Genomic DNA, 18,960 nt, shown 5'->3' on the forward strand with positions numbered 1-18,960 from the left:
TCCTCCTCCTCCTCCTCCTCCTCCTCCTCCTCCTCCTCCTGCTGCTGCTTCTTCTTCTTCTTCTTCTTCTTCTTCTTCTTCTTCTTCTTCTTTTAGTTTTGCATGGTCCTGCCTTAGCCCAATGCTTTTTCTGTATCCCTCCAGATGGGCACATGTGTCTAGGAAAGGAGAAGTAGCAATATTTTGTTATTCCAGTGAGGGTATTTTAGTAACTATGTCCTTTGGCTGAAATATTTAGATGATTTTTCAAGATTTTGACTGAGAATATTCTGAATCTATTTAGAGAAGATAGGGACTCTCTACATGCCAAAAAATCTGCTTTCATCCAAAGAATGACTACTACTATGGACCATGCACATATAAGAAGGCCAGGACACATTTTTTTTGATGAATCCACACTAAAATTATATTGAAAAGTGTAATATTTAAGGGTATGTGTTTTTTAATCCAGAATGGGAGGTACAACTATAGTAATATGATAGGATATGATTATCTAAAATAGTATAGATATTTAGATATTTTTCTTCCTTAGATTTCTTCAAGATGATGGCAGAGGTAGCTGCCATGGTTACCATTTTATGATAGCCATGGTTACCATTTTATGGAATGACTGTTATGTGTCACCAGACATACCTTATTTCTAAAAGTTTGACAACTGTTCTACAAAGCAGATTACCAACTTTGTTACATGTTAATGAAACTGAAGTTCAGAGAAGGTAACTTGTCTAAAATTGTAAAATTAATCCATCAGGATTTTAACCTGAGCATCTCAAATTCTGAGGTATGTTTGAAAAATTTATTGATAAGAAAGACAAGATACAACATAAAGATATCCAAGTTTCATCTATTTGTTCAACAAATATTACCTAAGAAATTGACTATAGGTCAGATGCTTAGCTAAGCACTGTCCACATTATCATGAACAGGAGAGACAACCCCCTGGCCCTCATGCAGATTACAGACTATAGGGAGGATAGTAAAGCAGTTAAACAAATAAGTGCATACCAGGTGCTAAGTGTTATAGTGGGGGAGTACAGATATTAAGGAAGTCCAAAGCTAGGGGCTTAGGTGATTTTTAAGGATCAGAAAAAGCATTTTTTAGAAAGTGACTTTTAAGTTGAAAATTAAAAGATGTCACAGCCAGAGGTGGAGGAAGGGGCAGGGGAGAGGTGTTCCAGGTACAGGAAACAGCATACCTGAAGGTCTAGAGGGCTCATTCCAGCACTGAAAGGACAATGTGGCTAGAGCATTGAGTTCAAGATGGAGAGTAGAGACAAAAGAAGCTGGGGAGATCAAGGTCCTATGAGCCATGCTATGGAATCATGATGCCACTCCCATCCCAAAGGCCTTGGGAAGCCCATGAAGGAGGTGACACCATGATTTGCATTTTACAAAGATTCTCTCGTTACACTGTGTTAGAGGGATTAAATATGAATAAGCCCAGGATCAAGGAAGCTGCACGAGTAATTATCCCATCCAAGTACTAACCAGGCTTGACCCTGCTCAGCTTCCAAGTTCAGACAAGATCGGGCGCATTCAGGGGGTATGGCCGTAGACTGCACCAGTAGTTCTGATGATCATTGCAGAGTGCTGCTGTTGAGGGTGGAGGGAAGAAGATTTCGTTGAGGGATATTGAGCACTTAAGACTTGAGTGAGTTTGCACTGAAAGATGGGAAGACAGTGACATTACCTGGGTTTCTGATTTGGACAGTGAGGTGAGTGTCAGTGAAACAGCTTCTGAAGACCTTTAGGAAGTTTGTCTGCATGAAAGCTGATTTCAGTCTGTTGGTCAAAGAACAGGAGGGATCCTACCCTCTAATTCTAAAAGGAGACACTGAGGCAAATGCCACTGGTTGGGTATCTGAAGGTGGTAGGCTTAGGAATCATTGTTTTTCCTTTCATTTTCTTATCTTTATTTGCTTTTATAATTAAAAAGGGGGTGCCTGGGTGGCTCAGTGGGTTAAGCATCTGGCTTCGGCCCAGGTCATGATCTCGTAGTTTGTGAGTTCAAGCCCTATGTTGGGCTCTGTGCTGACAGCTCAGAGCCTGGAACCTGCTTCAAATTCTGTGTCTCCCTCTGTCTCTGCCCCTCCCCTGCTGATACTCTTTCTCTCTGTCTCTTTCTCTGTCTCAAAAAGAATTTTTAAAAAAGGGGCTTTTCTTATAAAGATTCAGCTACTGTGGTATTTTGAAGCCAACATGTGTCTCAACTTACTTACAAGGTCAGGAATGTTGGGCCCAAATCATAACTGCTAAGCCAACAAAAAGATAATTTCATCACCAGTGTAATTAAGTGAGCTTTTCTAGAATATCTCAAGTTAACTTCTCATCTAAGTAATATGAATCCAGGCATAGTGGTTTCTTGATGTTTATTTTAATCTTGTATTGTCATTAACTAGCTTGTTACACTGATTACCCTTGGGTATACTATGGAAAAGGATGTGTGTGTGTGTGTGTGTGTGTGTGTGTGTGTGTGCACGCGCGCGTGTGTGCGTGTGTGTGCGTGTTTTAAGAATTTAGGGTATTATGCCTGAGTGAATGGATTCACAGGGATTTTACTTACTTATTGTGTGTTGCTGTGTTTTTGTTCTCTAGTTGGCTAAGCTGCTTTGCCTCTCTCTTCTGCTAGCATTTGTACAGTGCTTAGGTGTCAGTTTTTCATTATGCTCAGATAATGTGAGGTACATAGAAAACTTCCGGAACCATAAACTCTAATTTTCCAATCATGAATAGTTAGGAAACCAGAGTTCTGGGTTTTCATTAACACAAGGTCCTACATTCCAGCTCAACTTACTACCTGCTAAGCCTCCCAGATCTGTTGGAAAACATGCATTGGCAGTTTTCCAGTCTTGCTAAAAGTCATAAATAGATGCCTTTCATATGAAATGTATTAGGTTTGGCATATTGACACTGGAATACATTATTCTCTTAGCAGTTGTACAAATTAAAATAAAATGATGCCTCCATTTTTTCAATGTAATAAAATGAGCATAATTGGGTTAATATCTTAATCTGGCAGTCAGGAATTAGATTGTATACCCACAATCACACAATTTCTCTAAGGGAAATTACATGTTTCCTTTACCTTGTTCTCTTGATGACCTTCCTAAATACCAATAGCTGAGAGAGAGCTTGGTCAGACAGAGTGATTGGAATAATCTAGGGAGCTTTCAAAACAGTCCTAATGTTTAAGTTCCATCTTTTCCAAATCCTAATGTAATTGGTCTTGGGTGCAGCCTAGGTGTCTGGATTTTTTAAGGGTTCCAAGTGGTTCTAATATGCAACCAACATATTCCCATGTGACAACATACTTCCCTAAGGTAACTCTCGCTCTTCTCCGTTTCTCTTTTGTTTTCACTAAGTTTGACTAGTACCTCAGGGAATGAACTTGAGCTGGAAGAATAAGAGAGCTACTGAATAGTCTGAGGAAATTCAGATAGTTTCATTTTATGCTCAGGTTGACCATAGAGAAGTGTAAGGAGGACATTCAAGGTCTCTGTAAGCTACTAGGCAGATGAATCAGTTTGAGAGTCCCTCTGGCACTTCCCAGCTCACCCCTGCACACTTGTGAGCAGAGACCTACCAGTGGACACTTACAGTGACAGGACTCTGTCTAGTAAGGATGATCTCACCTTCTAGGTGCTAGACTAGGTCTTTTATTAAAAATATATTTATTTTATGCTTTAAAATAGATGTTTAATATTCATTTTAGGATTCATATGTTTAGTCATCAATACAAATAACAGGTTCTTGGCATCTCATACTTTTGATCAAGATGGTACATGAAAACATATGCTGGAAGTATGAGCACCATAGTGTTTTTAGAATGCTATTTTCTACCTTCTTGTATAAAAAAAGAGTCTTATTCTTTTAAAAATGGGCAGACATTGGCTAGGAATGTGATATTACTTACCCTTGGGTGATTTTATTTAAGAATTGTACATAAATTTAAAGCTTTGGTGAGAAATATCAAGAATCATTCTAGTTATTGAAAACCATAAGATATCTTTCCAGTTAAAATGGATAACAATTTCAAAAAGATTATCAGCTCAGAAGTCTGCCTTACATTTTTAAGAAAATATCTCTGCCTAATAAGAACATACAGTGGCGGGGCGCCTGGATGGCTCGGTAGGTTAAACGTCCAACTTTGGCTCAGGTCATGATCTCGCGGTTCGTGAATTTGAGCCCCGCGTCAGGCTCTGTGCTAACAGCTCAGAGCTTGGAGCCTGCTTTGGATTCTGTGTCTCCCTCTCTCTGCCCCTCCCCTGCCCATGCTGTGTCTCTCTCTGTCTCAAAAATAAATAAAAAGTTTAAAAAAAATTAAAAAAAAACATACGGTGGAAGGAGTGGGGACATTCACTCATCAAATATCGTTTTATATATGAGTAATATTTGTATTATTTTAAGAATAAATGTTATGGTACTTGAGTCTTTTTAACAGGAAATATATAACTTACATAATGTTCTACCTTATGATAAACTCTGTCATTCACAATATACCTTATTCTTTCTTCTACCTACAGTTTGGGCAAACCACTAACTGGGCTTTTGATCAGGAGCTATGGCTAAGTAAGCATCACAGGGTCTAGAGAAGTCAAAAGTCTCTTCTGAGTTGGTATTTTCAAAGATTATTTAGAAAACAATTGGACTCAGACTTTTTTCAACATAAAATTTCATTTAATTGAAGTATATAAATATTTTGTTAAAAATACAATCTTTCATCATGAAATTCTGTTTCTGCCTGTCACAGAATTTTAGATTTCAGTGTAAAACAATCTCTTTCCAGTCATTGAAAAAAGTTAGGATCTTCATTGCAGTTGTAATCTGAAAAATAAATATGTGCTTTGATAGAGCTGTTGATGTTTATTACCATATGCCTAGGAGTGCACATATACAAAATGTTGGCTTCATTTCCCATTCATGTCAGTCATGGAGCTATGAATTAATTCTAGGTTAGATTTTTAGCTCATAGAATCTCTGTATTTCAACAATTTCATAAATTCTTCTGTCACCTCGCTATAGTTAAGCAAATTATCTCATTTAGGTTGTAATCTGGAATGTGTACTTTAGTCTTTTTTAGCTGAATCTTCTCAAAGTGTACTTAAATGGCACAGCCAAACCATTGAAGAAATTCAACAGTAATGGATTGTTTTCTTGTGCTTCTCTGTGTTTTTTGGTTGTTAGTGTAGTTTATCTTTGAATATGCACAACAAATTTTAGCAAAAAGACATGCATTCTTTGGCAGATTCTAGACTGTGTGTATTAATTTTCTAGCCGCAGACATCTCCCTATTTATGACTTAATCTTCTTCAGACTTTTTTTTTCTTTTAAAATTTTTTTAACTTGAGACTATAATCAAACCCTTATTTATGTGTTCATATATGGTGATATTTATGTTATTGGTATTTGTTAGGATTAACTTTATCTAAAAATAACAAAAATCCTAAAATAATAGTGGCTTAAACAAGGTAAAGTTAGTTTTTATCCTCATGTAAAATAAGTGTGGACATAAAGAGTCTAGAACTGGAATGGTCACCAGGGACCTGGGTTTCTGTATTGTTAGCACATAACTTTCACCCTCAAGGTCACCACAAGCACCTCAGTGTTCCAAGATTGCTGTCAGATTACCAGCCTTCCCAGTAGGAAGGAAGCTAGAAAAGGGGAGTAGGGTGCCAAAAATGTTGTCTTCTTTTTTATAACAAGTCTTTCTATAAATCCCATATACCACTTCTGCTTAGATAGCATTGTCAAAGCTAGCAAATATGGCTATACCTTGCAGAAAGAGAAGCTTAGGATTCTAGAATAGTAGTTGGGTGTAATCCCATCCCAAATATATATACATATACATATATATAAATCTATATGTATATTTATTTATGTATATATATACATGTATATATATATGTGTATGCATATATGTGTGTGTATATATATATATTGCTTTAATAAGGAGAAAGATGAAAATAGATATTGAGGTAAATAATAGCAATCTTGGCCACATTAGTTTTGTACTATTATACAATGGATTGTACTATAGGAAGGCATCTTCAAATTAAAAGCACTCAAATTAAAAGTACAGTTATTTATATTGTTATGTTAACAGAGAATGATATAAATGATATGAATAAAGCTAGTAAGCAACTTGCTGTATTGACAGCTGTGAGATTTTATCTAAAATAAAAGTGGACCAGAATATAGTCAATAATATTGTCATAATGTTGTGACAGGTGGTGACTGTACTTATCTTAGTGAGCATTGAGTAAATGTATAGAAACCATTAAATCAAAATCAAAATCAAAACAAAACAAAAGTGGACCACAAGTGGAAAGATACCAGAGCTAAGTATTCACGTAAATGTATCTAACAATTACATGAAAAAAAAATTAAATTTTGTTTATATGCTAATCACTTGTGTGGCAACCCCACTTACTCAGAACATCTGTACGGAGATGAGGTTGTATATTTAGTCTAGAGTTATTTAGCCAATATTCAAAGGTAATCTAGAGTTTAGGAGTAATTATAAAATTCTGAAGGCTCCAGAAAATGTTAGGTTAGTCACAAGTGTTGAAGATTATAGCTTCTTTAAACATTATACATAATTCTTGGGATTCCATAACCAGTAACAGATCATGAAAAGGTGATAAGTGTTCTAGGTTATCTATTTCTAACAGATTGCCCCAAAATTTAGTGGCTTACAACAGCAATTACTTTTTTTTTGCTTCTGTTAATGTCCCCTGGGCCAAAGCTAGCCTCATGGTAAAGGCCAGAGATTCTAAGTGGAAGGGACTACAAATGGTGTGTAAATAGTAGGAGGTGTGGTTCTTTGGGGGGGTCACCAAAGTAACTATCTGCCACAGTAAGTTCCAAGAGCCACTATTTATTGACTTAGTATCATGGGCCAGTTATTGCCTTTAATCACACAATTGCCCTGCAAACAAGGTTTGATTTGTTACATTTTTTTTTCCAGATAGGAAAACTGAGGTTCAAATGTTTTAATTAACCTGTAGGAGATCACAGAGTTCTGAGTAGTGGGGCCCAGGGTCTCAGGCCAGCTCTGAATGCCTACAAAGCCTCCTGTCTTTCCACAGCCTTCAACCTCCTTCTTAACCATTGTAACTGCTGCAGACATATCTTCCCTGTGTGTTTTTACTCTAAGCAAACAAAAGCCTTTGCCACCTGACATTCTTTTTTTTTTTTATAATTGAGGGCAAGGGAAAGAGCCTCCTAGATATTTTAATTAACCAAGAGCAACTTGTGCCACAGAGATGCCTAACAGTGAAAGCCACTGAAGGAAAGCACTGGCCATTGGACTAGACAAGAAACCTATGCCTTTGTGCTCTGTGCCATTGCAAGCTCTTCGTTCTCAGCAAACCTGACCAGTGATAACAACTTCTCAAGTCTTTCCTAGAAAGCTCTCTATGTTGGTACCTTTCTCCTGGAATAAAGATGTGTAACAGGGGCATTGCAAGATGCTAATTTCCAGTACTTTTTAATTGGTGTGTTCCTCATATCACAGCTTTTACTAGAACACCCTTGTCAAAATAAGCATGGGTCATGCACATGACCATGAAATTCCATTCTTTATATTTTAAGTAGCATCAGGATTGTTCTTTTCCTTCACATTTGGCAGATCAGAGTTCCCTTTTAAAATGCAAAAAGTTAGTTACTTATCAAAGTATTTGATTAATTAGCTAGACCTGTCAGGCCAAACAGAACTAGCCAAGTCTTTTAAATCTCTTAATATGAGCCAATTTTCACAATAACCTGTTTCATTCATGGCTTCGGCTTTTTAAATTCTTGCTCATTAGTGACCTGGTATTTAGGCTTGTCTGAAAGGAAAGCATCCGTCGTGTTAAACAGGGCTCATTATGGATTATAGGTTTTCGAACAGGGATGCCTATACACAAAAGACTGCCCTCCCATTTTCCTCTGAATCGCTAATTGGACCTTCGCCTTGTTTTTACAAGGAAAGGCTAAGCTTCAATAAGGAGGAAGGCTTTTATAATGTCACAGTTTGGGTTGTACTGAAGAGCTGGTGACCTATCATTATCAATACAGATGTGGAACTAAAGTAAAGCATGCGTTTGGTTTTGCTGGAGACAATAAAAATAATGGCTGCTTTTAAAACCAGTAAAACACTGAACTTGATGGAAGGAGAATTTCATTGACTATATCACCCCGCAATAGCTCAATTCCCTGAGTGATAAAATACAACCATCAAACACTGAGAAGTAAACACAACATAGTTAAAAAGGAAATGAAACGCAAACCTGAACCCACAATACCCCTCATTGACTTCTAAGGAAATAGTTTTCTCATATTCCAAAGAAATGCATGTATTGCTATATCCCTAAGGGTTTAGCATCATCATTGTATATCATACAAATGTCCCTAACAGAAGTTCTTTTTAAATTTGCCTTGGTTAAAATAATCTTCTATTTTGCTGTAGTTTCCATTTGTTTTAAAATGCTGTTTGTATTACTTGAAGTAATTCTTTTCCTTTCTTTCTTTTTATTTTATTTTCTTGCAGAATTTACTGTTTATTTCCAAATTACTCCAGACCCTAATGGTCTATTTTGCTTTTGGCAGAATCCGTATATCTATTGAATTGCATTCTGTTTTGTTGGATTTCCTTCAGTGAATATCTCTCCAGTGGCTTCTTTTGGGGACAAAACATTAAATGACTTCTTTAGGGCCTTCAGTTTACCATTTGTAGCATGTAGTCAGAATCAACCCTCTTAATAAACCTAGTGTCCTAATTAATTCACTGTGTCGTTAGGTTTAAGTATTTATGGGCGTGACTCCTTGAAATGCTGATATACGCGTACCTATTTGTCTTAAATGATTTTCCTGGCAGTGTTATCAGTTTTAAGAATTCGGTTTTAATATGTTTGAGGTTAGCAAATTCAGCAGACAACCTAAATGCGGCGCCATGTTAATGGAGTCCTGGAAGCTGCTGGTGTTAAAATGAGTAAATTAAGGAGTCAACACTGCTTATTTAGGCACATTAGGATAAAATAGTATGAGAGCTCGGACTTAACAAAAATCAATTCAGCACGCAGAGTGCACATCCATCAGGGCTTTGTTATGATGTCAGGGGGAGCAGCAACCGGGTTTTATTTTATGAAGAATGCTACATTAGCATCTTCACGTCCTTGGATGGCTGTGACATTTGCTGTTACAGAACTTCTTCAAGGCAGCCACGAGCCCTTGGGGACTACTCCAACTACATTAAAAAATTAAGTTGGCATCAAATGACTTATTGAACTCTTTATTGATATCCTTGGGATTTGCTTGTCAATCTACACAGTCGTTAGTCTCCTTCCACAGAGACTACATTAAGTAGGAAGTTGTAACAGTTATGCCAGTGATTTGAGCAAATTGTTTTTCTCTAGCCAACCCCCCCCCCCATCACAACACCACAGTAATAAAAGTAGCTTGAATGAAAAGTATATTTCAGGTATGGCATAGATGTTTTATGTATACCTGGGTTTATTTCACAGTAACCTCTGGCTAGATATTATCTTCTCTCTGAAACTTTGTGTTATTTCTGTAACTGATTCCAGTGTCACAAACCAGAGCCCATGCCATTGACCACAATTACGGGAAAGGAGTTTTAAATTTACTTTTGTCTAAATTTTGTACCCTGACAGAATTCAAAGTTGTATTTTACAGATAATATAACTAATTCTTGACTTCATTTTATTTTTACAAATTCATATGCTCCTTGGCAAAAGTAAAAGTTACCAGAACATACCCCTTTCTGTGGTCCCTGTCCCAAACTATTAGCTTTTACTATTTAAATTTTTTCCAACGTTTATTTACTATTGATAGAGAGAGACAGGGCATGAGCAGGGGAGTGGCAAAGAGAGGCAGGAGGCCCAGAATCTGAAGGAGGCTCCAGGCTCTGAGTTGTCAGCACAGGGCCCAATGCAGTGCTCCAACTCACAAACTGGGAGATCATGACCTGAGCCGAAGTTGGACGCCTAACTGACTGAGCCACCCAGGCACCCCAAGCTTTTATTATTTAAAGTGGTGGAGGATAGATATTTAATTTCATTGGCCTAATTATTCATTTGTATTTGAAAGAGTTAATATTTATTAATACTTTAACATATATAACTATTTTTTACATACTATACAATATAGAAGACTTAATATACTCTTATGAGTAGGAAAGGATTATATGCAAGAAACATTGCACCTTATCCATGTTATTGTCATAATCTATCATCTTGGTTTCCTTTACTTTTAACAATTTTAATTTTTAATTTTATTTTTTTAAATTTTAGTGAGAGCAAGAACAAGTGGGGGAGAAGGTCAGGGGAGAGAGAGAGAGAGAGAGAGAGAGAGAGAGGGAGAGAGAAGGAGACACACAGAGAGAATCTTAAGCAAGCTCCATGCTTAGAGCAGAGCCCAATGTGGGGACCAATCTCATGATCCTGGGATCATGACCTGAGCCAAAATCAAGAGTCGGAGGCTCAGTGGACTGAGCCACCCAGGCACCCCAATAATTTTAATCATTTTAATAAAAGGAAGATATGCTCATTGTTAGTTTAGAAAAAATAGGAAAACATAATGAAGAAAACAAAAATAGTCTCACAACCTAAAGGTGAGCCTTATGTTTAGTTGATATTTTCTCAGAATTTTTCACATATATTTTCCTATGTATACAGTTTTTTTTTTCCATGTGTTCTTTATGTATACTGCCTGCAGCTAGTCCATACAACCAATTTTGTACTAGTCCACTTTAAGGATGTGCCATAATTTATTTAATTATCTGCTGTTGGAATTCAATTTGATTCTGAGCTATTGTAATTCTAAACAGGATTTCTTTGACCATTCCTGAATATACTGCTTCTATTTAAGAAGGTAAAATGTTATGTGTGTTTAATATTCAACAAAGTACCAAAATATCCTCCAGAACTTCGCCTGTGTAGGAAGTTGCCTGATTCTCACTTTTAGGATTATTTGGGGCAGCATGGCCATTCACTCCTTGATTTAGAACCATTTGAGTGCTTACTGTGTATCAGGCACTGTATGAGGCCCTAAGCAATGGTATGAAACAAATGGGACTGTTGTTGCTCACCTGGCACTTACCATGCAATGAGTAGAGACAAATCTGAAATAAATAACTGCAGATGCCTTCCTGGGGGAATAATTGTTTTATGAAGAAAAAGTTGTAGGGAGTTTAAATCTGATAGATTGTGGGGAGTCAGGAAAGGCCTTCTTAAATAAATGTTATTTAACACCTGAAAGGTGCGGGTGTGTGTGGGATACAATATGTACTGTGTTACATCCCATGCTAACAACACTACACTCTTGCTGGGGAAGACTAGGTATACTTTGGCATAATCTACATCACGTTGTTTTATTCTATTTTATTGTTGGACAGTGGGGAAAAAATGGTCTTCAAAGTCTCTTTTCCATCCCACTTCTCTTTCTTTTGCTTACAATTACAATAATTAACATATGATGATCCACAACTATTTTTTAAAGGAAAAAGTAATGCCCATATTCAAAAGAGTTGCATGTCACCTAGATGGAGTTTCATCTTATAGGCAATGTCTTCAGGGGCTCAGTGCTATTCTTGGAGCCAAGTGAAATTCTAGTCACAGTAGTTGAATAATCATCATTAAGGGTTTTAAGCAAAAATGAGAATGCATTGCAACACCATATTTAGAATGTGAGCATAATGCCTTTGAGTCTGACTTTCCCACTTTGGACATATATTACCCATCACCCTGTGTATACGCCAAAATCGTTAGAAAGGCAATGAAAAAAAATGGACTTTGAATGTGATTTGACCTGTGTGATGTCAGAAACTCTTGTGACCAATATTATGCCATTGACTTAAATGAATATCTTTGTTTCTAGGGAATCATTTTTTGTTAGTCTCAGCATTAATCTTCTGTAGACAAAATACCTTGGATTCTTTGTTAAACATTTAAAAGTGTACTCCTTCCTGTACAAAAATATGCAAATATTATTTTTGTAGTTCAGTTAAGGAATTAATTCTTAACATTGATGAATTCACACAGAACACTTCATGATGTAAAATGAGTTTCATACTGAATTAAGCAAACATCCTTATTTATGAGTCCTACAGAATAGTAGCTATTTGGATTTTTTTAATCCAAAGAAAAATGACCTATAAACATTGTTGATACAAATATCATCTTTTAAGATGCAGTGGATTCCTAGTTTTCTCTTTTCTCTGTGAAACATATACTTGGTTGAGTAGGATTCAGTGAAACCTCTCATTAGGGCACTATGGTTCATTAGGGCTTAAAGAGGCATCACTGAAATTTGAATTGACCATGCTGTGATGGCCAGGCCTCTCTGAGTGGTAATCAGGCAACATTATGCTGTGAGCTTTACTTCTGCAACAGTTTTTGGAGTCTTTTTTTTAACTTTAATTTTTAAGCTTGTGTATGTAAAACATTGGCAAGCTTCTTACAGATGGCATTTTTCTGCTTATGAATTGATATATTAAAATTCAGATTCTTGGGGCTCCTGGGTGGCTCATTCGGTTAAGCGTCCGACTTCGGCTCAGGTCATGATCTCGCGGTCCATGAGTTTGAGCCCCGCGTCGGGCTCTGTGCTGACCTCTCAGAGCCTGGAGCCTGTTTCAGATTCTGTGTCTCCCTCTCTCTCTGACCCTCCCCCATTCATGCTCTGTCTCTCTCTGTCTCAAAAATAAATAAACGTTTAAAACAAATTAAAAAAATTCAGATTCTTATATAAACTATTTGAATGCTAACTTTGAATATGATGATGGATTTGGTTTTCACTTATTAGAAAGAGCATGTTAGTGCAATCTTCATTTCTATTTCATTTCCTCAAACTGAATAAAATGTTTGCATGTACATATAGCACTAGAAAAATTAATAGGTAATCTGGATATTGATTTATTGAGTGTCCAACATACAGAATGAGAGAAAAACAGATTAAAATGTAATAATTTAGTTAAGAGTGGACTTAAATAAGGGTGAAGTTATCAAGTGGCAGGGAATCACCAGACAGATGTATATCATAGCCAGATCCTCAGGGGAAGGACTTTTTAACCTACATGAGAAAATAACTTGCCTCCAGGCATTTGATAACCAGTAAATACTCCATAATTGGATCGGCAAGAAATATTTGTTTTATCAAAATGAGCCCAAAAGATCAATCTGTCATTGACTTGTTAGCTATAAAAATGCCCTCCTTCATAAGTAATAAATTTATCCTTTCAAAATATTTATTTAAAAATAATTTAAACTAGACTATACCTAGTCCAAATTGGTAAAATATTTTTCTTTATACATACTTTTAAAGCTCAGTATTGGTGTGCACATTTTGCACTGATGGTGGCCCTGAGCATACCTCCCTGGGGTGACTTTCATCACACAGCATTGGAAATCTCACTTTGCTTATCTAATTTCCCCACTCTTGCGTTTCTTCAATGGGAGAAACTGGTGACCACTCTTACCTTACTGCCTACCAAAAGCCTAGCAGATATATGTCTGATAAACATTTGTTGAATATATTAACTATTCTGGATTCCCACCAGCCAGCACAATGGCTGATACAAGCATATCCTTAATATATTTTGTGAGTGAGTGAATGAATGGGATGTATGAATGGATGAATTTACTATTTGTTTGATGACTGTGTCCAATTTTATCGACACGACTATTTGGAGGCATAGTCACAGACTTACAGAAAAAAAAAAGTTTAGAGAAAAGTTCTTTTCAGTTATCCAGTTAGAATATCAATGTAAAGTTTGGTTTTTGGCAGTCACTCTCCAACATTCCTACTCCATCCAAACCCTGATAAAAAAAAGAGCAACAAAATTCAATTAATTGAAATTTGGTATTTGTGTATGGGGGATTTCGCTGGGGAGCATAAAAGTTAGTGTATCCACTTTCCTGGTCAGTGTATCTCTTAATTTCATCGATCATATGTTTTGAGCTTTGAAAGCTATTTTTATTCTTTGGCTACCAAAGTTGAGAAATGTATGTGTAACAGGAATAAATTGATTTAAAAGAAACTGATTGAATCACCTACATTTTCAGTCAGAGTAGTATTACTTTTCTTTTTTTTTTTTTTTTTTAAGTTACATGGTCTACCTTAATCTTAAATAGGGGAGGAAGAAAAAAGCTCTGTCATAGTGATTTTCACATAAATGCAATATTAAACTTTCTAGAAACCACTGGAGAAGTTAGGTTGCCCCTTTAACCTACATAGTCCTGCCAGTAACTAAACATGCATAAATGAAGATAATTTTAATTCTACAAGTTTGGGGAAAATGTTTTGTTAATGTCACATTGTCAACTTGTTAGGATTTTGTCATCATTTTCACTTTTTGCTTTTCTTGCATTAAATAAGTCATGGTATTATGGTTCAAATGTAAATTTCACATTTGATGATTCTTTTATTCTTGGGGATTCACTCTGACTGTGTTGAGTCTCTTTGGGACCAATGTCACAATTGAAAGATGTAGAAGTCTAACTCCAAAAAGTCTTAAAAACTAATACAAGTCTTTCCTGAAAATCTTTCTGGGAGCCAACAGTGAGAGAATCACATCAGAAGAGAAGATATGGAGCCAAGTTTCTTAATAACTCCATTTAAATAACACTCTTTTCAGAGTTCCATACCTGCAGGAACCTGCTCCTCTTTTTCCCTCTTCTCCATCCCACTCCTTTACACTCCTCTCATTCAGCTGTCTACTTCTAAAATACAATATTTTGGTCTCTCTGGTTGGCCTCTTACATTCCCTGTTTCCATCTCAGCCTGATCAATTCATTGAAGACCACATAGCTATAGCATGAGTAAAAGAATAAAGGTCAAGCATGTGAAAAAGGAAAGAATTGTAAATACAAATAATTTAAGTGTTATAATTATTTTATTTCAGTTTGTATCTTGGTTAATCATGGCATTCTTTGAACTAAAGTAGGGTCAAAAATATTGAAACGTTACCTTTCTCAGCTTGGGCTCCCCACAGAGCAGAGCCTGAGACAAGGATTTGTGTACAAAGTAGTTTGTTTGGTTGTTATCACAGGAAGTAGAAGTGAAGAGCTAGAAGTGAACTTAAGAGAGCAAAACCCAATAAGTGATACATCTTGATCCAGTTATCACTGTGGGCAACTGAGGCTAAATCCTGCTGAGGACCCTCTTGTGGGCAATTGTAAAACACACAACCTTAGAAGCATTCCTTTACACAGCACTGTCTAATATTTCCGATGGTAGACATGTTCTATATCCACATTGTCTGCTGTAATATCACATGTGACTGTTGAACACGTGGAATATGGGTAGTGTGACTGAGGAATTGAATTTTTAATTTTATTTCATTTTAATTAATTTCAGTGTAAATATACATATATATGACTACTTGATTGGACAACATAGCCCTCAAGGATCAGAGTTTCAGGCATTAATCACTAATTCCCATCCCCCTTGTCAAGGTATATGGGGGAAAGGGTATTAACTCTGTCATCCTTCCAACCTAGCCAGCATGGAAGCTAAGATATCTGCTAGGGTTGGAGAGCAATCCCTGAGGCAAAAAAAAAAAAAAAAAAAAAGTAAAAAATACAAATAAAAAATTTGAGAGCAACACGGCCTTGGTGTAAGGAAATTCGCCCCAACAGCTACAGAGGAAATCACAAACGGGCTAGGGGGCTAGGCTGGAGGCATGAAATTGCTGTTATGTGTCTTCCAGGACATTGCAAAAGCAACAATTTGGTATATTCAAATCTATTTTTGTGATTCTGTATCAAAGTTCATGTCACAAAAAAATTTAATTCTGGTATAAATCTTAAAGTTCTAAGTAAATGTAGTACTTTGAAACTTTCAATGTTTTTTAACATAAAAACATAGCTTTTTTTTTTCTTTTAAAACTTTGATCATTTTGATTTTCACTTTAAGTTAGTCACTAGGACAGAATCATCACCTCATTATTAAGTAGTAATTTATTGCATTTTCACTTATTACATTTTGAAATGTAAGTAGAAAATGCTATCAGCTTTATATTTTTATTTTCATAGAAGTGCATTTAAATCAGTTTCAACAACAATAAAGACTATTTCAAGTTATTTGTCACTAATGAATACCATAGCTTTGTAAATTGCACAAGCTAAATAAAAAAGTATAGCGAAAACAATATGGCAACTTCTAGTGATTCAAATTATGAAAAATGATGAGATTATATCTTCTTAAAGTTGGATTTACACCATCCTGTGCATATTTAATTTTTTTTAAATTGAATTTTCTGAGAAAAAACTGCTTATCACAAAAGAAATACACCAAGATTTAAGAAGGTAGTGTTTATGCAGCATAAATGAAGCTGAATAGCACATTTGAGTACTTCTCTGTAGTTATTAAAACACAAACTTTACTCTTACTTTTTGCATTTCTATGAAATGACTGTTTAAAGGTTAGGAATAAAGGCCAATATTTGCATTTAAATGGAGATATTTTAAGAAGAAATGCTGATTTGTGACCTTTACCCTTGCCATTATTATGTTTTTTTTTTTTTTGGTAGAAGAATTATACTTCAGAAAAAATGCTAGAAATGTAAATAAATTGATAGAAAATATTAAACATGACTGACTGTCCAGAGTAGTACTTTCATATCCTATAGGGAGGGCAAGCTGTGCTTGGTCATGAATCAGTTCAATCATATTTGACAATGAAACTGGGAGAATGATTCCAGTTATTCCAGTTGATGTAAACCAGAGGCCACAATCACAGTAGACTCAGGAGAAGTAAAGAGTTAAAATTAAAAGGGACCAGCTAAGTATAGGTTGGAGACCATAGGTTACTAAGTTTTCTTATCCTATGTACTCTCTATATTTGAAAATTTCAAGCAGATACTTCAAAATACATTAAAAAATTTTTATACTTGCCAAGAATTCTGTATTATGATATCCTACCCATGAACAACCAGAATTATTGGTTGAAATAACTTTTTTATTCTACTCTCTTCTGGATTGTACTGACCATTGTTAAAACTTAGTAGAATTAGGGTAATAGACATTAGGGAGGCATAAATTTAAAACATGTTTTAAACTATTCCTGTCTGTGCATTGACCAGTTATTTGTCTATGAGAATATGTACTTATTTGAGTGAATGATAGAGAAAGATTAGTTTGTTAAACCTACTCTCCCCTTAGTATGGTAAAAGGGAACTAAATAGAACATTGTTGAATGTAGTTTTGCTGTTGTGTGTGAGTAAACTCCTCTATAACAACAATTTTGTTTATTTATTTATTTATTTATTTATTTATTTATTTATTTATTACTTTTAGCTATTTATTTATTTTTGAGAGAGAGACAGAGTGCAAACAAGGGAGGGTGCAGAGAGAGAGGGAGACACAGAATCGAAACAGGCTCCAGGCTCTGAGCTGTCAAAACAGAGCCCGATGTGGGGCTTGAACTCACAGACTGCGAGATCATGACCTGAGCCAAAGTCAGATGCTTAACAACTGAGCCACCCAGGTGCCCCACAGCTATTTTATTTAAACTAAATCAGTTTCTTGGAACTGCTTGTTCTCGCACTGTCACTTTTTATTTATTACTTGGGCTTTAGACACATGGAAAAGACAGCCTCATAATGCCAGATCATTCTGCTTGGAGAAGTTCAGGAAACAGATCATAAGGTAAGGTGGACACATGAAAACAATGTATTTGAAGAAAGAGTTCTGCTTATAAATGAAAGAACATGTGAAATATGTGTTAACACCCTGTCCATGACAAGTCCAGGATTTCATACTAGGCAGGCAGTTAAGATATAAGGCCAATCAAAGTACCTTTTTTTAGAGAAAGACGTTTAGTAGCCATCATTTGGACTCAGCCATTGGGAAACTGATATGTAAGTTCAGGCCATTCAGTTCATGGTCCACTAGGAAATGAGATCCAGAAATTCAGGCATTAAAAGTCCAAGTGAAGGTGAGGGAACAACAGAGAGAAAAACACAAGAATATAGTTCCTATGAATCTGACTCAGGCGAACCAACCTGGGTGCAAGTGTCCAAAGTCAATATATCACTAAGAGGTAATGATCACCTGCTCAGATACTGGACCAGAGTAATTTCTATAGCCATTGCTCTGAGAGGTGTCATTATGCTACACTCTTAGAAACCAGAAATTAAAAAGCCACTGGCTATTCTCATTCCATTTTTATTTTTACCTATCTTAAATGTTTTATTTATTTTAGAGAGAGAGGGAGCATGCAATTGGAAGAGGGGCGGAACGAGGGGGACAGAGGATCTGAAGCTGGCTCTACACTGACAGGCTGGCAGCAGTGAGGCCAATGTGGGGCTCAAACTCATGAACCACAATATCATGACCTGAGCCAAAGTCAGAGGCTCAACCAGCTGAGCCACTCTGGTGCCCTTATTTTTATTTTTTTTACCTATTTCTTAGTACGTGTCAGACACTGCACTAGGCCCCATCACTCTTAGTACTACTTAGAGCCAAGTTATTTTTTCTTGGCCATTTTCTTTGACACATGGTTTCTTCAGAAAAAGACAGGCAAATGTGTTAAAGATACAGTAGAAATTGTTAATATATCAAATAACAACCTGCAATACAAGATTTTACCATGGGCTTTTCTATTCCTATGTTTGCTAAATGACACTAAGTCCTCAAATGAATATATTTACAGAAGAATTCCCCAAAGGGTAGATTGCTCACAGTTATTAAACAAAAACAATCAAACAAAAAAATTAAAAAAAAAATTCACCCCAAACAAGTTGATATACAAAAGACTGAGGGCTCTTTACTCAAAAATATTTGGGAAATGGTGAATTAAACAGAGTTAAAGAGATTATTTTATTTATATTTCCATGTACATTAGTCTTTAAATTTGTTAATGTGCAGTGTAATATCCAAGAGGGAATAATGTATGCAGTTTCCCTAAATAATTTGATCTGGGACTAGTTTATATGGAAGCATCTTGAGAGATTAGTGTCCT

At 36.0% G+C, this 18,960-nt stretch overlaps 1 protein-coding gene across 1 annotated transcript in view; it reads left to right on the plus strand.

The window, feature by feature from the left end:
• Nucleotides 1-18,960, plus strand: part of MACROD2 (mono-ADP ribosylhydrolase 2) — a 1,987,236-nt gene that overhangs the window by 855,299 nt on the left and 1,112,977 nt on the right. The gene's annotated exons all lie outside the window — the stretch shown is intronic.

Source organism: Acinonyx jubatus, chromosome A3, assembly GCF_027475565.1.
Source record: "Acinonyx jubatus isolate Ajub_Pintada_27869175 chromosome A3, VMU_Ajub_asm_v1.0, whole genome shotgun sequence".
NCBI classification, from domain to species: Eukaryota; Metazoa; Chordata; class Mammalia; order Carnivora; family Felidae; genus Acinonyx; species Acinonyx jubatus.